Consider the following 22195-nt stretch of genomic DNA (forward strand, 5'->3'; position numbering starts at 1 on the left):
TTATTGAGAAATCAGCATATTTTTATGGAGAAACTATCTTTCACTAGTACATTTGTTATATGAACAATTGTCTGGTACCAATCATCTAGTACCTAATATGCTTCAGTCATTTATCAAATATTATAAATACGCCTGGAATGCGGGAGACCCAGGTTCAATCCCTGGGTCGGGAAGATCCCCTGGAGAAGGAAATGGCAACCCACTCCATACTCTTGCCTGGAGAATCCCATGGAGGGAGGAGCCTGGTAGGCTACAATCCATGGGGTCGCAAAGAGTCGGACACTACTGAGCGACTTCACTTCACTTTCACTTATAAACATATTCAAGGCCCAGAAAAATACCCACGTTTCCTCATATTCCTCCAGCCTCTTTGAAGTTTTTCAGGGCCATGTATCACTTCTGAGTGAAATTACTTAGAGTCACAACGTGACAATTCTCTCATTATATTCCCCTTCTGGGAGAGCTAAAAGCAACCATTGATATTACAGGAAGTAAAATGAAAGCAGTCTAAATTCATGAGTAATTGTTTGGAACAATGTAGTTCTAAAGATCCTTCTAATTCTCAGAAGACCTTCATGAGTATAAAATATTTGTTATTTTTAAACAGTGAGATTTCAGTCAATTTGATACAGTTGTATTGACTTCCATCCTAAGTGACAGTGATATACATTTGGTAAGGGATAAGACATGGTTTCTCACCACATGGATCTTGTAATTGGCTACAGTATAAAGACAGTAATCAAAACAAAAAAGTATTCAGGTTAATGTTCCCTGTGATTCTGTCAATCAAGTTTTGGCAAAACTTGATTGATATTTAAGTGAACACAGCATTGCAATATCAATATCAAATTAATAATATGACATAATTATTTGTTAATATACTGAAGTAGGTGATTGAAAAAATAAAGCAAGAATTTTACTGTCTTTTCTTCAGGCTTCAGTAGTACTTAGTACTCAGTCTATTTTATTCTTTATCGATTTTTCCTCTACTGTTTCTGACTCTATGTATATTCTGATGTTGTCTGTCTCTGAAGAATCACAGGGTTTGCACTTTTGGCCTTAGATACTAATTTGTACTAGAACTACAGTGACATTGATAAGTAGAATGTTTTGTATTGCTCTGATTCTAATCCTAACAGTGATATCAGGCTAGTACATAATTTTGTGGTTATGTATTAGCACCAGACAACTGGGGATAAGAATACAATTCATCTATATGTATCTTATTTGTTTAGTTTTTAGGAAGAAAACTATTATTTTCTTCACCAAAATTCCTTCTCAACTTACCTGAGAACCATATTTTCCAATTTGGAGCATTGAGTTATACTGGAAAAAGAAAAGAAAAATAGAAAAGAAAAAATAGACAATTTCAATAAAATACTATGTTTAAATAAACTCTTGTTTCCCTAGCATAGTAAAGACAGATCCAAATAATGGAGTAAACTGGGCTTCCTTGAAAGTAGAAGCAGAAAGCAATTTGATTCTTTCACCAGGTCACCTGGTATGAGCCAAAGCAGACGTTTTCTCCTTACACAGAGACATTTCATAATGGGTTGTGGGTGCAGGGGAAAGATACAATAGTCACAAAATTACAGGCAGGACACATTCAAAAGTAGAAGAGACAGACTGACTGGGAAGTGCCACACTGAAGCAAGCATTAACTCTTGAAATCTATTCCTATAGACTATAGGCAGAAAGTGGGGTGGGGAGATTGATAACAATAACTGTCAACAAGAAGGATATTTTAATATTTTACAATGAGCTGGGCAAGTGTGCTTTGTCTGAATAAGAACCTTGATTATAATGCCATTATCTCCTCTAAAATTAAACATTTTATAACCTTAGTTGGCCCTGCCCCTGTGTCATAATAACTTCAAATCAGAATGCTAAAATATAACTGAACAACTTCCAAAATAACATATACTTTAAACCACTGGGGTTTCTTCATATGGAAAATCACTTTGTGGGTAATACCTATGATTCTGCTAAGGTTTATGGAAACAATAAACATAACCTCCAAGTTCAGCAAAAATTGATTTCCATAAAAGACAGGAAACATGAAGGAATGAAAAACATCAGCTATTTTTTTAAAAATTTTTGCTGAAGATTATTATAGAAAACAGCTTAGATCTGCAGCCAAAGTGATCACTACTACTGTGAATTCTGAAGTAAATTAAATACCATCTCTTTACCCTCTCTCCACCTCCCCACGTTTACAATTCTTATTTGCAGACAAAGAGAACTAAAATATAAAACTCAGAATAAACCAATCCAGGTAAGTTCAGTTTCTTCAAACCAAAGGTACCAACTCAATAAAATCAGTTCTCACATCCTGGGAAAGACTGACTAAGACTCTATTGTTATGGAGTGTATATTATAATGGAATTTAACTTTTACATTGATGGTTAATGCTCTCTCACTCCTCATTCTATGACTGCTTACACTTGCTGGAACATTGCAATAACAATTATAGAGTTAAAAGGATCAATATTAGTTTCTAAGTTTGGGAAATGTATTTGTTAACTAACATGAAATATGCCATAAGTTTTGTATTCTTTAATCAACATGTAAAACATAATGTATGATTTTTAAATAATCAATCTCCTTTTATAAACCACATGATTTCTGCACTGCTGCTGTTGCTAAGTTGCTTCAGTCGTGTCCGACTCTGTGCGACCCCATAGTGCAGCCCATCAGGCTCCACCATCCCTGGGATTCTCCAGGCAAGAACACTGGAGTAGGTTGTCATTTCCTCTCCAATGCATGAAAGTGAAAAGTGAAAGTGAAGTTGCTCAGTCATGTCTGACTCTTCACCACACCATGGACTGCAGCCTACCAGGCTCCTCCGTCCATGGGATTTTTCAGGCAAGAGTACTGGAGTGGGGTGCCATTGTCTTCTTCTGATTTCTGCACATGATTCATAATATCCCTAACCAACGTAAACAAAATTCTTGGTATCCCCAATTTATTTATGAGATAAGGGACACTCCAGCAGATAAGTTATTTATTAAGAATCACTAGCCAGTCAAAAGGGGCTGAATAATAGTCAGGCCTGAGTGAAAAGAAGATTTGATGCTCTTTAGCAATTTTCTTGGATACTCATTGTGAGTGCTGTTGACTTAAAGTTCTTTCTTACCAAAGACACTGCAAAAAGTTTAATTTTCTGTCTTTTTTAAAAATGATTTTCATCCATATTCAAAGGATTCCTAAGTTACAATTTTTCTAATACTGTTTTGCACCCCAGCTTTGGAAGGTTGAGTGATGATAGTATGCTTTGTAGTATACATTCCTATTTATCTGATAACCTGGGTGTACTTGTAGAAGGAGATTTAACTTAAAAAAAATGAAATGAAATGATAGCTATTTTGCTATATATACCCTTGGTAATAATTATGGAAGTTTACCTTTTGGAATGTGATTATGTAAAATTTGTGTCTACAAATGTAAACTTAAATTTGTATGTTAATCAACTAGGGCGAGGCTAGAGATTCAGCATTTCTATTTTTTTAATTGAGGGGCAATTGATATATGATATCATGTGTTTATAGTTGCACAGTATAGTGAGTCATACTTTTTAGAACTTATACTCAATTTATAGTTATTGTGAAATATTGGCTATACTCTGTGTCGTACTAGATATCCTTGCAGTTTATTTTATACATAGGGGTTTGTACTTCTTAATCTCCTACACTTGTATTTTCCCTCACCCTTTTTCCTTACTCCACTGGTAACCAATGGTTTGTGCTCAATATTTGTGGGTTTGTTTCTCTTTTGTTATATTTACTAGTTTGTATTTTTAAGATTCCATATATGAGTGATATAATACAGTATTTGTCTTTCTCTGCTGGACTTATTTCGCTTTAGCATAATACACTCCAAGTCCATCCATGTTGCTACAGTTGGCAAAGTTTCATTCTTCTATATTCCTGGGTAGTATGCCATTATGAGTGTATGTATTGTATCTGTATCCATTTGTCTGTTGATGAACAATTGGTGTGCTTTCCTATCTTTGCAATTGTAAATAATGCTGCCATGAACATTCAGCTGCATGTATCTTTTTGAATTAGCATTTTAGCTTTCATTGGATGTATTTCCAAGAGGGAGATTGCTGGGTCATATGATAGTGCTACTTAAAGTTTTTTGAGAACCTCCAAACTGTTTTCCACCAATTTACATTCTCCTTAGCAGTATGTGAGGATTTGCTTCTGTCCACACTGTTGCCAACCTTTTTTATTTGTGTTTCTTTTTGATGATAGCCATTTTGACAGATGTGAGATGATAATTTCATTGTGGTTTTCATTTGCATTTTCCTAATGATTAGTAATGTTAAACATCTTTTAATGTGCCTGTGAATCATGAGTATGTCCTCTTTGAAGAGTTTTTATTCAGATCTTCTGCCCATTATTTAATCAGGATGTTTGATTTTCAGTGTTGAGTTGTATGAGTTGTTATATGTCTTAGATATGAATACCTTATCAGTTATATCGTTTGCAAATATTTTCTCCCATTCAGTAGGTTGTCTTTTTGTGCCATCAGTATTTTCCCTTGCTGTGCCAAATCTTTTAAGTTTAGTTAGGTCATCTTTGTTTGTTTGTTTCATTGATTGGTATTTACTTTTATTTCCTTTGCTTCAGGAAACAGACCCCAAAATAAGATCATTATGATTAATGTCAAAGATTGTCCTGAATATGTTTTCTTCTAGGAGCTTTATGGAAGAGACTATCATTTCCCTATTGCATGTTTTTGCCTGCTTTGTCATAGATTAATGTGTGTGTGGATTTATTTCTGTGCTCTCTAGCCTGTTCCATTGTTGTTGTTGTTGTTGTTTTTGTGCATACCAGTGCTATATTTTTGATTCCTATAGCTTTGTATTATAGTCCCAAGACAGGAAGCATGATTCCTCCACCTCTGTTCTTGTTTCTCAAGATTCTTTTGGCTATTTGGGGTCTTGTGGTTTCATACAAATTTTATATTATTTGTTCTAGTGAAAAATCCCATTGGTAATTTGATAGGGATTACGTTTAATTTGTCAACTGCTTTGGGCAATGTGGTAATTTTAAGAATATTGATTCTTACAACTTAAGAAAACAGTATGTCTTTCCATCTGTTTGTGTTATCTTCAATTCCCTGGTAGCTCAGCTCTAAAGAATCTGCCTGCATTACAGGAGACCCTGGTTCAATTCCTGGGTCAGGAAGATTGGCAGGAGAAGAGATAGACTACCTACTCCAGTATTCGTGGGCTTCTCTGGTGGCTCAGCTGATGAAAAGTCCACCTGCAATGTGGAAGACCTGAGTTTGATCCCTGGGTTGGGAAGATCCCCTGGAGAGGGAAGTGGCTACCCACTCCAGTATTCTGGCTGGAGAACTCAGTGGACTGTATAGTCCATGGGGTTGCAAAGATCTGGACATGACTGAGAGACTTTTACTTTCCTTAATCAACATCTTGTACTATTTGGAGGACAGACCTTATGTTTCCTTAGGAGGATAATTCCTATTCAAAATAATTGTTAATATGATGGTAAATGGGATTATTTATTTAATTTTCTTAGTGAGCAAAGACCAGTGGTTGACAAAATTTTAAGAAAATGCTTTAGTTTTGTTTAGTTAACATCAACGATTTTCAACATGACTGGATAAGCCAGGAGAAAGAATGATTAAGAAAAACCAAAAGCACAGGAAAAACAAATACAAACAAATATGTAAATAAAATTCAGGTTTTCTGACATTTTTGTTTTTGTATTATCAGTATTCTGCATTCTTGATTCGACTATTTAAAACAATTGTCTTAAAACAAGAATTATCTATAATAAACAATATTCATAAGGCCAAACCATCTTACCTGTCTGCATCTCCTGAGAAACCTGTATGTAGGTCAAAAAGTAACAGTTAGTACTGGACATGGAACAGTGAACTGGTTAAAAATTGGGAAAGGAGTATGACAAGGAGTATTGTCACCCTGCTTATTTAATTTACATGCAGAGTACATCATGCAAAATATTGGGCAGAATGAATCATGAGGTAGAATCAAGATTGCTGAGAGAAATATCAACAACCTCAGATATGTAGATGATAACACTCTAATGGTAGAAAGAGGAACCAAAAAGCCTCTTGATGAGAGTGAAAGACAGTGGAAAAGCTATCTTAAAACTCAATCAAACTTAATAAAAAACTAAGGTCATGGCATCTGGTCCCATCACTTCATGGCAAACAGATGGAGAAACAATGGAAATAGTGAGAAACTTTATTTTTTTCGGCTCCAAAATCACTGTGGATGATGACTGGGGCCATGAAATTAAAAGACACTTGCTCCTTGGAAGGAAAGCTATGGAAAATCTAGACTTCATGTTAAAAAGCAGAGACATTAATTTCCAGCTAAGGTCCATATAGTCAAAGCTATGGTTTTTCTATTAGCCATGTAAAGATGTGAGAGCTGAAGTATAAAGAAGCTGGAGTGCTGAAAAATAGATGCTTCCAAATTGTGATGCTGGAGAAGACTCTTGAGAGTCCCTTGGACTGCATGGAAATAAAACCAGTCAATCTTAAAGGAAATCAACCTTGAATGCTCAGTGGAAAGGCTGAAGCTGAGGCTCCATTACTTGGCCGCCTGATGTGAAGAGCTGACTCATTGGAAAATGAGTCAGTCTTACCCACAGATGTGGGAAGGATTGAATGCAAAATAAGAAAGAGGTGAGAGAGAGATGAAATTGTTAGACAGCATCACTGACTCAATGGACATGAGCTTGAGTAAACTCCAGGAGATTGTGAAGGACAGGGGAAGCCTGGTGTGCTGCAGTCCATGGAGTCACAAAGAGTAAGACTCAACTAAACAACATAAGGGCCAGGCTCACATAGATTTAAACTCTGTTATTCTTGAAAGTCTTATCTGGAGATCTCAGCTATCATAAGTCTTCCTCACTGGGTGATTTTGAGAATCAAATAAGATGGTTGTGCTGGTGCCATGTAAACTATGACACATTTACAACTCTAGACTATAATGACAAGGAGTCAGGAAGAAAATAGTGGTACTACATTAATCGTGACCTATAGTCTTATATTCTGGTTTATGTTTTTTCTGATAACTTAGTTACATAATATAGATGACCTCATAATAATATATCATATAATTTTGTCAAGTGCTTTTGATGATGAAGTCATTTTATTTATGAACAAGTTTGAATTCAAAGGACTAATCAAATGCAAATTATATCTGGCAGATTTTGGCAGATATCTGAACTTGAGAATACATGATTAAGGTGATATACATCAGCATTTTCAGAAATCATTTTTTACATCTCATATCTAAACAATGAGAATGAGAAGAATCATTAGTAAAAGACCCCTCCTGTTGTAGGATAATTATTTAATTTTGGGGAGAGGAAGCATGAGTTATTAAAGCTGCTGAGACTATATTATTTATTAAAATTTTAAATGAAGGGATATATTAATCTAATTTATTTAATATATTTAATTTACAATTAAAACACTCCCCCCAAAGGAGTACCCTGCTATTCTCTCCACCCTACCCTTACTCAAGGCTGTTAACCAGCTATGCATGTATTTTCAAAATAATCAATTAAAAGTTTCTTCAGTAACAGTCACAAAATTTATTATCTTAAATAAATAAAAAACATATAAGTACATTGAATATAGAGATTTAGTTTTTTGAATTCCATATTTCAAGTAGCATTGAAGAGTCCTGAAATGTTTATTTACAAATAAAAATGAATTTTATTTTTCCAATATACAGATAACTAGTTACTATTTTCTATACTCTGAATCACATATGTAAGGTCCTATGACTATGAGTTCAATTATGTTTACCAAGAGTTATCCACTAAAAGTTGAAAGTTTCAATAAATAGAAATAAGGCAACTTCTTTAGTGTCAGACAAAGCATGATTAAAGAGAGATAAATGACAGAAGTAGTTGTATTAGGAAAAGAGCAAGGCCCATATTCTACTTAATCCAACCTGGGATAGAAACAGCTAGAACCAAAAGATAATTCTTATAAATTTTTGAACTAATATTTACTTGTTTTAAGGACCTGCCATTTATTTGTGGTTAGCACAAAGTACTGAAGCGTTATTATTAAAATTTGAAACTGTATTTGAAATCTGTAAGGAGATCCAACCAGTCCATTCGGAAGGAGATCAACCCTGGGATTTCTTTGAAAGGAATGATGCTAAAGCTGAAGTTCCAGTACTTTGGCCACCTAATGCGAAGAGTTGACTCATTGGAAAAGATTCTGATGCTGGGAGGGATTGGGAGCAGGAGGAGAAGGGGACGACCGAGGATGAGATGGGTGGATGGCATCATGGACTCCATGGACGTGAGTCTGAGTGAACTCCAGGAGATGGTGATGGACAGGTAGGCCTGGCATGCTGCGATTCATGGGGTTGCAAAGAGTCAGACACTACTGAGCAACTGAACTGAACTGAACTGAAACTTTATTGTATTTAGGCATTCACAAATATTGTAGAAAAATATTCTTTAATAAAATTAATAAATTGATTGTATGTTGCAAATTAGAAAAATATGAAGATTTACTTCAGGAGTCAGTTTAAATGATTTTGTCATCTAAATATAGAGAGCAATTACAATGAATATAAGCACTGATAAAACAAATTATGTTTGTAAAGTGCTCATTTGCTTAATGTGATTTTTTAAAATGTATGCTGCTTATATGTATACACAGATTATACAGTGAAGACTAATTGACAAAGAAAATAGTAACTAAAACAGTTCCTTAAAATCAGTGCACACCAATATGCACTTCTTAAATGGCTCTTTATCATAAAACATATCTCAAAAGTTCAATGCAGGCATAGTATCAACTAGGGCATGCTTGAAAAGGTGTAATTGGACTTTATCCCAGAAAAGGCTAAATAAATTGAAATATGTTTTGAATCATTATTCATATTCTTCTGTGATAAAAATAACCTTATATTTCTTAGTAGCATGAAAAATTGCCCAACGAGGGAATAATCAGAAAAGAAGGAAAAGAAGCAATCAAAAGAGAAAGGGAAAGAATTTTAGCAAAGAAAGCAATAAATGACTTGTGTGAATAATTTCAAAGCCTTTAATAAGCTGCTTGTACCTCCCAGAAGACTTGTGGAAAAAATTAAAGAAATGTTTTAAACACTTGAAGAGAGCATATAAGACAATATTCTTGTTTTTTTATCTAGAACATAAAAATGTGAGAAGTACAATATTTACTGTACAAAGCCTTATCTGAGAAGCCATTAACAGAATATGGAAATAGCTTAATATTGCAAGTCTATAGCCCATGAAATTTCTCCAGTAAACAAAAGATCCTCCCTAACGTGTAAATTCATTTTGGTGATGTTCAATGAAGAAATTGCCTTATTACTTCTATAAAACTTTTGTAAAGGGCTATATTTACACATACAAGGGAGGTGGGATCTACAATTTAGCATCATTTTCACGTTTGTTGAAGGTGAAACATGGAGGGTTCTACCACAGTTATGGGATTTCAATCCCTAATTTTTAGTGTTTACATATATGGAGACAAAATATTGCAACTCTGCCATTACTGGGATCTACATGATTTTTAAATCTTGTAGTATTTCTGTGTATAGGCTTAAAATAGTAAACTGTAATCAAATTGATCCCAAACTTCCAACACAATTATATAGATGGTAGTATTTACTCAGTTATATGTAAACAGCTTATATATTTCAAGATCTTAACATTTTGAATACTTCAAGCCTCACTATTATTAAGATTACCTTACTGTTATGAATCATATTCTACTTTTTATCTTTCACTTTTCTAAGTCCATCTCTTAGCATTCAGACTCTGAAAGAGTGATAATTTTCTTTCTTGAGTGGATTATAGTTTTATTAGTCAAGGATTACAGTTTTATTAGTCAATTAAGAGCAATTCTCTTTATCTTAGAATAGGCTGAGTCAAAGGATTATAGAGTAACTTTGAAAAATAGATCTTCCTTTTGTTTACAGAAATCTCTTCAGATCTATTTCAGCCCATAAATCTGTAATCTTTAATCCCTGTGTTTTATCCTTTTCCAAAATTACCACTTGCTGCTTGATTTCTCTTGTCAATGTCATACTTGTTTTTCCTTTATTATTTCTTTGATTTTTCTTTTTATAGTCATCCAATGAGTTTATCGTTATACCTAATACTGAATTATTAAAGCAGTTTTTTTTTCTGTTTGCTTCTTTTATATTGTGGTAATGGTACTTGCCTCTAAGTGCTTCTTATAATAGTTTCTTCACACAAATGCAAAACTTATTTTATGCAAACACTCAATAGACACTTACATTATTAAGCTTAAGAACATGAATATAGCACTTAGAGAAGAATTTGTAACTTCTTCATATGTTATAAACAAATAACTTCATGTTTGTTTATAGTATATGAATATAACACAGAAGAATATGAGGCAGCATATGAAATAAAAATATTAACATCATTGTCTTTAAAAGCAAAACAGTTTTCATGCCAATTTAATTTGGTATGAAAATTTAATTCAGTATCTCAAAGTTTAAAAAGAACCATTTCATTAAATAGAAATGGTTGGTTTACAAAATAAATAAAAATTTTAAAAGTTTTTTAAAAAGATTTTAAACAAAATTTACAGAGGAATTTATCATATTATAGAAGTGACCCTTCATAGCCACCCTTCATAAGAGAGTCATTATAATTCTCAGAAGGCTGTAAAAGTCAAAGTGCATCTTAATGATGTTGTTTTTAAAGCAAGTTTCTTGACAGACCCCAGATACCTTGATTTTTGAAGCCATTGTCTATGTTGCTTCGCTGGTGGCTAAGACGGTAAAGAATTTGCCAAAATGCAGATCTGGGTTCAACCCCTGGGCTGGGAAGATGTCCTGGAGAAGATAATGGCTGCCCACTCCAGTATTCTTGCCTGGACAATCCCATGGACAGAGGAGCCTGGTGGGTTATAGTCCATGGGGTCTCAAATATTAGAACACGTCTGAGTGACTAACACTGTCAGAAGCACAGATAATTTTCTATTTTGCACTGTCAGAAATCTTGTTTTTATTAATAAATTTTATTACTTTTATTATAAATGCTTAAATTTTATTATTTTATAAATTAGTGAGTCTAATTAATTCCATTCTCATTGATGATGAGAGTTAGAGATACTTTTGGACCAATAGTTCAGAGGAATGCTTGTATTTCATAAGATTTCCTATGTATTAAACCTTAGCAGAATTACTGGCTGATCCTGATCCAAGTGGTCCTAATTCATATATTTCATGTATAGATATAATGTTGATAAGATGATTATGTGAGCTGTAGACACTTAGAGGGTGTATATTAAGAGACTACAACTGAATTGAACAGATACAGAAAATTCCATTCTCTGGCTTCTACTAACTTAGTGTTACACAAAAAATGAGTAAGCCAAATACAATCTCTTGAACATTACAATCTCTTGAACATAATTATTTTTATGAAAATGTTTTTCTTTCAGATTCTTTACCATCTTAGCCACCAGGGAAGCAACATAGACAATGGCCTTAAAAATCAAGGTATCTGAGGTCTGTCAAGAAACTTGCTTTGAAAACAAATAACATTCTTGCATTCTTCTTGAACTTAGCATTTTGCTTCATAAAATTCTTATAATTTATGATATTGTTGTTTAGTTACTAAGTCATGTCTGACTCTTTGCAACCCCACAAACTGCAGCAGCTCTGGCTTCCCTATCCTTCAGTATCTTCTGGAGCTGCTCAAACTCATGTCCATTGAATCTGTGATGCCATCATGGTATAATAATATAATGATAAAAATTCTGTTCTTTGTCTATCTTTAAATTTTTTTGAAGAATAGTTCTTTACCATGTTGTCTTAGTTTCTGCTGTACAACAAAGTGAGTCAGTTATAAGTATACATATAGCCCCTCTTTTTTAGATCTCCTTTGCATTTAGGTCACCACAGAGCATTGATTAGAATTCCTTGTGCTATACAGCAGGTTCCCATTAATTATCTATATTATACATTGTGCTGTATGCTGTGCTAAGTCTCTTCAGTCATGTCCAACTCTTTGTAACCCCATGAGCTGTATTAGCTTAAGCTTAATATATTTACTCAATCTGAGTCGTGTCCAGCTGTTTGCAATCCCCTGGACCGTAGGCTCTTCTGTCGATGAGATATCCCAGGCAAGAATACTGGAATGGGTTGCCATTTCCTACTCCAGGGATACAACCCCTCGTCTCTTGCATATCCTGAACTGGCAGGCGGATTCTTTCCCACTGAGCCACCTGGGAAATTTTATGCATAGTAGAGTATATATGTCAAATCCAATATCCCAATTCATCCAAGCCTCCCTCCCTCCCCCTGTTGGTATTCATAAGTTTGTTCTCTACATCAGTGTTTCTATTTATGCTTTGCAAATAAGTTCATCTGTCTGTGCTATTATTCTAGATCCCACACATAAATGGTATTATATGGTATTTGTTTTTCTGACTAGCTTCACTATATATAACACTATCTAGGTCTATCCACATCTCTCTGTAAATGGCACTATTTTGTTCATTTTTTAGGGCTGATGATAGGGTGGAGAAAGAAAATAATGGTGCAGACTGCACATTCACCATCTAAAGAGGTGAAGACATGGCTTTTCCAAGAATCACACTATTATTTTTTAAAATAATGGGATTTAAATCTTCTTCCTTATGCTCCAACCATGGTAGAGAAGAGATTCCTTATAATAAGGAAACAAATGGAAAAAAAAATCATAAACTTGTGGAGTATCTTCACATTAGAATATATATATTTGTATCCACATGAAAAGGTAGCCCATTTGGACTACTGTCACACACAGCTCTGTTGACTACTAGCTTATGAAAACAGTGAATATTGACAGAAGGAGAACTACCAAACAAATACTTAAAGTATTATGTGTCTATTTTTATCTTATTTTTTCCAATGCTAACACTGTGAGAACTAGTCCTAGAAAAATAATAAAAAAGAGGCATTTAAAAGTCAGTTTAAATTTCCCCTAACTTTATACCATGGAGGAATGAAACTTTAAAAATTGAGTCTAAGAATTTCAAACTGCATTGTGTTCTATTTTAATAATTCAAAGTAAATATAAACATATGGAATCTTCCACAAGTGTTGTTGGAATTTAAAAAGTTTATAAAGTGTGACAAAAGCAGTACCAAAAGAATGACTTCTTGTTTGTGACTCACCAGTTAGTAGCAATTGCATTCATAACTCCATGGGCCTTCCAATAATGGAAACTAATGTTACTTAGGAAGCATCACTATAAACAGAACTGATGGAGGTGATGGAAATCCAGCTGAACTATTTTAAATTCTAAAAGATGATACTGTGAAAGTGCTGCACTCAATATGCCAGCAAATTTGGAAAACTCAGCAGTGGCCACAGAACTGGAAAAAGTTAAATCCCAAAAACGGGCAATGACAAAAATGTCCAAACTACTGCACAATTGCACTCAATTCACATGCTGAAAAGATAATGCTAGAAATCTTTCAAGCTAGGCTTCAGCAGTATGTGAACTAAAATTTCCAGATGTTCAAACTGGATTTAGAAAAGGCAGAGGAACCAGAGATCAAATTGCCAACATCTGTTGGATCATAGAAAAACCAAGAGAATTCCAGAAAAACATCTGCTTCATTTACTATGCTATAAACTTTGATTGTGTGGATCACAACAAACTGCGGGAAGTTCTTAAAGAGATGGGAACACCAGACCATCTTAATTGCCTTGTGAGAAAACTGTATGCAGGTCAGGAAACAACAGTTAGAAGTGGGCATGGAACAATGGACTGGTTCCAAATTGTCACCCTGCTTATATGCAGAGTACATCATGCAAAATGCCAGGCTGGATGAAGCTCAAGCTGGAATCACGGTTTCCAGGAGAAATACCAATAACCTCAGATATGCAAATGATACCAAGCTTATGGCAGAAAGCAAAGAACTAAAGAGCCTCTTGATGAAAGTGAAAGAGGAGAGTGAAAAAGCTGGCTTAAAACTCAGCATTCAGAAAACGAAGATCATGGCATCTGGTTCCATTACTTCATGGCAAATAGATGAGGAAAAAAAATTGAAACAGTGACAAATTTTATTTTATTGGGCTCCAAAATCACTGCAGATGGTGATTGCAGCCATGAAATTAAAAGATGTTTGCTCTTTGGAAGAAAAATTATGACAAACTTGGACAGCATATTAAAAAACAGAGATATCAATTTTCCTACAAAGGTCCATATAATCACAACTGTGTTTTTTCCAGTAGCCATGTATGGATGTGAGAGCTCGACCTTAAAGAAATCTGAGCACCAAAGAATTGATGCTTTTGAAATGTGGGGTTGGAGAAGACTCTTGGCAGTCTCTTGGACTACAAGGAGATCAAATCAGTCAATACTAAAGGAAAATTAGTTTTGAATATTCATTGGAAGGACTGATGCTTAAGCTTAACTTCCAATTCCTTGGCCATCTGATGTAAAGAGCTGACTCATGGGAAAAGACCCTGATGCTGGGGAAGATTGGAAGTAGGAGGAGAAGGGGATGACAGAGGATGAAATGGTTGGATGGCATCATAGTTTCAGTGGACATGAATTTGAACAAACTCCAGGAGATGGTGAAGAACAGGGAAGCCTGGCATGCTGCAGCCCCATGAGATTGCAAAGAGCTTGACATGACTGAACAACGGAACAGCAACAACATGTTGACAGGGGATTGACCTGGGAGAATACCAATAGCACCCCAACAACCTGCCATTTGAAAATGAAAGTCAAATAGGTCCACTAGGTCGTCCAATTTATAGGCAGGATAAGCAAAGCCCTGCAGACCCATGGAGAATCTTTGTGAATCTAAAGTAACCATGAAGCAGACAAATGTTAGTATTTTTCTTTTTTGACAAAAACACATGATGACCTCAAATACAAAATTATTACAGAAGTCTGATTGTGTTAAACCTCAGTAGGTAAAATTCAGGTCCTGATCAACTATTTTTCTTCTTTTTTGATGATAGTGTGGTTATCTGACTAATTTGGAGAACTTCAAGACTTTTAAATCAAGAAAGACTTATGAGGTGATACTTTGTATCATGACATTTGACCCGAAGTTACAAATTATTCAACTGTTCTCCACAACTGGAGGAACATCTTTATACTACTTTCATGCTGCTCTTTGGACAAAGATTATGGCACTTTCAAATACCTTTTTGAGGGAAATTTATAAAATAAATGAGCTGGAGAATTTAGAAGATTAATTGGATATGAAAGACTTATTATGAGTAAAACTTAGGAAAGCTAAGTGAGAAATATAACTTTGCTTTTGATGATAACTGGGATAATTAGGCTAATGACCTTTTTAAGTGGACAGTAGGAAATATTAAAAATCAATATTTGATGAGTAATTCTATATTTTAGAGTATTAACTCACACTCACATTGGAATTTACTTGAAATATATAAATACATGATTATATTTTATGATGCCTATACCTGTCTGTCACCAGTTTTAATTTCCTATGGAAGACTCATAGATGTTTGGTTCAATTCAGTTCAGTTCAGTCGCTCAGTCGTGTCCTACTCTTTGTGACCCCATGAATCACAGCATGCCAGGCCTCCCTGTCCATCACCAACTCCCGGAGTTCACTCAGACTCGCGTCCATCAAGTCAGTGATGCCATCCAGCCATCTCATCCTTTGTCGTCCCCTTCTCCTCCTGCCCCCAGTCCCTCTCAGCATCAGGGTATTTTCCAAGTAGTCAACTCTTCTCATGAGGTGGCCAGAGTACTGGAGTTTCAGCTTCAGCATTAGTCCTTCCAATGAACACCCAGGACTGATCTCCTTTAGGATGGACTGGTTGGATCTCCTTGCAGTCCAAGGGACTCTCAAGAGTCTTCTCCAACACCACAGTTCAAAAGCATCAATTCTTCAGCGCTCAGCTTTCTTCACAGTCCAACTCTCACATCCATACATGACCACTGGAAAAACCATAGCCTTGACTAGACGGACGTTTGTTGGCAAAGTAATATCTCTGCTTTTGAATATGCTATCTAGGTTGGTCATAACTTTCCTTCCAAGGAGTAAGTGTCTTTTAAGTTCATGGCTGCAATCACCTGCAGTGATTTTGGAGCCCCCAAAACTAAAGTTAGCCACTGTTTTCACTGTTTCCCCATCTATCTGCCATGAAGTGATGGGACCAGATGCCATGATCTTCGTTTTCTGAATGTTGAGCTTTAAGCCAACTTTTCACTTTCCTCTTTTTCTTTCATCAAGAGGCTTTTTAGTTCCTCTTCACTTTCTGCCATAAGGGTGGTGTCATCTGCATATCTGAGGTTACGGTAGAGCTACTAAAATCCTCTGATGGCAATCTTTTTTTTAAGTATACTGTTTTAGTCAATTATTAAGAACTTGTTTTGCAACAAAAAGTCTTTAAAGGATACAGTGGCAAAATAAATGTCAAAGTGGCACCTTGTAGCTAAAAAGTCTCGTATATGACTCAAAGTTACATCACCCAGAAGATATGATTAAAGGAAAAAAATATTACCTCCAGGCATGAAGCAATTTCCACAAGAAAATACATGAGTTGCAATTATTCTCTAGTGCCAGACCTGAAAAGAACCGACAGCTAGACATTAGTGCTGTAATTGTAGTCCAGAATCTTTCAATGAAGAGGGTTGATTAAGTTGCTTTAAATTAGTGGTGTTCAAATAGTGAAATATCCTTTATTCATTTATTGCCACAGGGATCAGTGCACATGGGAAAAGAAATTATCTGAAATCTAGATTATGCATTCAGTGGCCAAATTAAATCTGTACCAAATTTAGCAAACTAGCTGCCTGACTGATACTGCAAAGACCCCGAGAAATAAATCTGTTTTAGCCTTGTGATACCATTGTCTGAAAATTTCACTTGGTATACTATGAATGGAATGCATTTTGCTATCAAGTTTGACTAAGATTAATTTAATAATATAGTCTCTTCTTAGATTTTGAGATAACTGAAAAATTTTCTGCGACAGTCATTGAAGAGCCATTTATTTTGCTTGTAATATTCTACTTCAAACGCTTTTTAAAATCTGATTTTATCTCATTTCTATTGAGATATAATTGTTAGACAACAAAATCTAACTAAGTGTACAAATTAGGAACTTTGACATTCATAGACAGCTTTGAAACTATTTCAAAATCAAGGGATAAACATTTTATAACTTCCAAAAATCTTTTTTCATACAGTTTTGGAGTCAATCCATTTCCCAAACTCTAGGAAGTGCTATTCTGGTTTCTGTCTGTATAAATTTACATTTCCTTGAATTTTGAATAAATAGATCATACAAGGCACATACTTTTGCCTTTTATTCCTCTAATATAACACAATGCTTGTGATATTTGCCCAAGTTTTAGCACCTGTCAGGAATGTATTCATTTGTATTAATTAAAGATATATCATAATTTGGTTATCTATCAATCAGGGGATAGACATCAGGGTTGATTCTACTTTTTGTTTCAGTTCAGTTCAGTTCAGTCGCTCAGTCATATCCGACTCTGCAACCCCATGAACTGCAGCACGCTAGGCCTCCCTGTCCATCACTAGCTCCTGGAGTCCACCCAAACCCATGTCCATTGGTGATGTAATCCAACCATCTCATCCTATCGTCCTCTTCTCCTTCTGCCTTCAGTCTTTCCCAGCATCAGGGTCTTTTCAAATGAGACAGCACTTCAGATCAGGTGGCCCAAGTATTGGAGTTTCAGCCTCAGCATCAGTCCTTCCAATGAACACCCAGGACTGATCTCCTTTAGGATGGACTGGTTGGATCTCCTTACAGTTCAAAGGACTCTCGGGAGTCTTCTCCAACACCACAGTTCGAAAGAATCAATTATTCTGTGCTCAGCCTTCTTTATAGTCCAACTCTCACATACATACATGACCACTGTAAAAACCATAGCCTTGACTAGATGGACATTTGTTGGCAAAGTAATGTCTCTGCTTTTTAATATGCTATCCTAGGTTGGGCATAACTTTGCTTTCAAGGAGTAAGCATATTTTAATTTCATGGCTGCAATCACCATCTGCAGTGATTTTTGAGCCCCCAAAAACAAAGTCAGCCACTGTTTCCCCATCTATTTGCCATGAAGTGATGGGACTGGATGCCACAATCTTAGTTTTTTGAATGTTGCACTTTAAGCCAACTTTTTCACTCTCCTCTCACTTTCATCAAGAGGCTCTGAAGTTCTTCATTTTCTGCCATAAGGGTTTTGACCAAAATGTTATGAGCAACGCCTTTATTAATCTTTTCTTAACAATTGAAGTATAGTTAATTTGCAATATTGTTAGTTTCAGGTACACAGCAAAGTGATTCATATCCTTTTGCCTTATAGATTATTACAGGATATTGCATATTGATCCCTATGTTATACAGTAGGTCCTTGTTGTTTATCTAGTTTATACATAGTAGGGTGTACATGATAAACCCAAATACCTATTTTACCTCTTCTCCCACTAACCACTATCCCCTTTGGTAACAATAAGTTTGTTTTCTATGTCTATGAGTCTATTTCTCTTTTGTAAGTAGACTTATTTGTATCATATTTTTTAAACTTGACATATAAGTAATATCATATGATATTTGTCATTCTGTCTGGTTTGCTTCACTTTGTATGATAATCTCTAGGTACATCAGTGTGGCTGAAAATAGTATTATTTCATTCTTCTTTAATTTTATTGTATAAATAAATATATACCACATCTTCTTTATCCATTTTTCTGTCCATAGATATTTAGGTTGCTTTCATGTCTTGGCTGCTGTATATACAACAATGAGATGCATATATCTTTTCAAATTAGAGTTCTCTTCAATTATATGCTCAGGAGTAGAATTGCAGGATAATATGGTAACTCTGTTTTTAGATTTTGAAGGAACCTCTGTATGATTTTCCATACTGGCTGTATCAATTTACATTCCCACCAACAGTGTAGGAAGATTTATTTTACTCCACATGTTTCCAGTATTTATTAATTGTAGATTTTTTTGAGGGCTTCCCTGGTGGCTCAGGTGGTAAACAATCTGCCTGAAATGCAGGAGACCTGGGTTTGACCCCTGGGTCGGTAAGATCCCCTGGAGAAAGAAATGGAAACCCATTCCAGTATTCTTGCCTGGAGAATTACATGGACAAAAGAGCCTGGTGGGCCACAGTCCATGGGGTCACAAAGAATCAGACATGATTGAGCAAGTAACACACAGACTTTGATGATGGCCATTCTGACTGGTGTGAGGTGATATCTCATTGTAGTTTTTATTTTCATTTCTCTAATAATTGGTGCTATTGATCATCTTTTCTTGTGCCTGTTGGCCATCTCTATGTCTTCTTTGGAGAAATATCTATTTAAATCTTCTGTCCACTTTCTGATTAGTTTGTTTATTATTATTAAGGTGTTTGTGTATTTTGGAAATTAATCTCTTGTTGGTAGCCCCATTTGCAAATATTTTCTCCCAATCCATAGACTGTCTTTTCAGTATTGTTTATGGTTCCCTTTTCCATGCAAAAGTTTTTAAGTTTAGTTACTTCTCAATTGTTTATTTTTATTTCCATTATTCTGGAAGATAGATCCAAAGAAGTACTATTGCTATTTATGTTGGAGTGTTCTGCCTATGTTTTCCTTTAAGGGTTTTATAGTATCCATTCTCACATCCAGGGTTATAATATATTGTGATTTTATTTTTGTATATAAGAGAATTTTCTCATTTCATTCTTTTACATGTAGCTGTCCAGTTTTCCCAGCACCACTTATTGAAGAAACTGTTTCTTCTCCATTATATATTCTTTTCTTTCTTTTTTTTTTTTTTTTTTGTAGTTTAACTGACCATAATGGTGTGAATTTATTTCTTTGCTTTCTATCCTGTTCCACTGATCTACATGTCTGTTTTTGTGCCAATATCATAATCTTTTGGTTACTATAGTTTTGTAGTATAGTCTGAGACAGGCTTGATTCCTCGAGTTCCATTCTTCTTAAGATCACTTTGGCTTTTTAGGGTATTATGTGTTTTCATGCAACTTTTGTTGTTGTTCTTGTTCTGTGAAAAATGCCATTAGTAATTTATTTGATAGAGATTGCATTGAATCTGTAGATTTCCTTGGGTAGCATGTTCCTTTTAATACTATTGAAATTTCTAATCCATAAACATACTATACCTTTCCATCTGTTTGTGTTATCTTCATTTTCTTCATCTGCATCTGATGGTTTTTGGAGTACAGGGCTTTTACCTTATTTTAAGAGTTTATTACAAGGTATTTTATTATTTTTGATGAAATGGTATGAATAATACCATTTTTTAAAATTTCTCATGGCTAACAGATGGTGACTGGAGCCATGAAATTAAAAGACGCTTACTCCTTGGAAGAAAAGCTATGACCAACCTAGATAGCATATTCAAAAGCAGAGACATTACTTTGCTGACTAAGGTCCATCTAGTCAAGGCTATGGTTTTTTCCAGTGGTCATGTATGGATGTGAGAGTTGGACTGTAAAGAAGGCTAAGTGCCAAAGAATTGATGCTTTTGAACTGTGGTGTTGGAGAAGACTCTTGAGAGTCCCTTGGACTGCAAGGAGATCCAACCAGTCCATTCTGAAGGAGATTAGCCCTGGGATTTCCTTGGAAGGAATGATGCTGAAGCTGAAACTCCAGTACTTTGGCCACCTGATGCGAAGAGTTGACTCATTGGAAAAGACTTTGATGCTGGGAGGGATTGGGGACAGGAGAAAAAGGGGACGACCGAGGATGAGATGGCTGGATGGCATCACTGACTCGATGGACACGAGTCTGAGTGAATTCCAAGAGTTGTTGATGGACAAGGAGGCCTGGCGTGCTGCGATTCATGGGGTTGCAAAGAGTTGAACACGACTGAGCGACTGAACTGAACTGAACTGAAATAGCCATGATTGGGTTTGCTGTATAACCTGTTCTCTAGAGTGATTATAGCATTTTTTATTCCTATCAGCAATGTATGAGAACTCCAGTTGTACCATGTACTCATTGACATATGGTATTTCACTCTTTTTAATTGTAGCCATTCTAGTATGAATGCCGTGGTATCTCACTGTGCTTTAAGTTCCAATTTTCTTAATCACTAATGATCTTGCAACTTAATGTGCTTACTGATCACTTATATATTTTGGAAGTATCAGGTCAGTTTTTTCCCATTTTTAAATTATTTTGATTTTCATTTTTATTGAAATTGAAAATACTTTTGTAAATGCTGTATACAAACCCTTCCTCAGTTATATGATTTCAAAATATTTTCCCCACCTGTTACTTATATTTTCATTTGCTTCTCTGTGTCTTTGGAAGAGGAAAAGAGTTGTTAATTTTGATGAAGTAGTTTATATAACTTTATTTTATAAACCATGCTTTTGTACTTTCTTTAATATTTGCTTATTGCAAGATAACAAATATTTTCCCTGTTTTCTTATAGATGTATTATAATTTAGAATTTTATATTTAGGTCTATATTGTATGATGTAACTAAAATAAAGCATTATTTTTAGAAAAAAAAAATTTAGATATCCAGTTGTTTCAGCACATTTTTTTGAAAAAAAACAAAACAAAAAACAAACCCCTCTATTTAGTCAATTGAATTATGCTGGCAATTTCAAACACTGGCCAAATAAGTTTTGGTTTATTTCTGAATTCTTTTCATTTTACTGATCTTATATGGCTCTTCTCATGTCAATACTACTGTCTTATATTCTAATTAAAAATTAGACTAAAAATAAAGTTTTTCAAAATGTCTAGTCTTGGAATTTCAATTTATTTTTTGATATTATAACATTTTTTTTTTTTTTTACTTTACAATTCTGTATTGGTTTGGCCATACATTGATATGAATCCACCATGGGTGTACATGCGTTCCCAAACATGAACCCCCCTCCCACCACCCTCCCCACAACATCTCTCTGGGTCATCCCCATGTACCAGCCCCAAGCGTGCCATATCCTGCATCGGACATAGACTGGCAATTCGATTCTTACATGACATTATACATGTTTCAATGCCATTCTCCCAAATCATCTCACCCTCTCCCTCTCCCTCTGAGTCCCAAAGTCCGCTATACACATCTGTGTCTTTTTTGCTGTCCTGCATACAGGGTCATCATTGCCATCTTTCTAAATTCCATATATATGTGTTAGTATACTGTATTGGTGTTTTTCTTTCTGGCTTA

The sequence above is a fragment of the Oryx dammah genome, unplaced genomic scaffold (genome assembly GCF_014754425.2).
Source record: "Oryx dammah isolate SB20612 unplaced genomic scaffold, SCBI_Odam_1.1 HiC_scaffold_2, whole genome shotgun sequence".
In the NCBI taxonomy this organism is placed as follows: Eukaryota; Metazoa; Chordata; class Mammalia; order Artiodactyla; family Bovidae; genus Oryx; species Oryx dammah.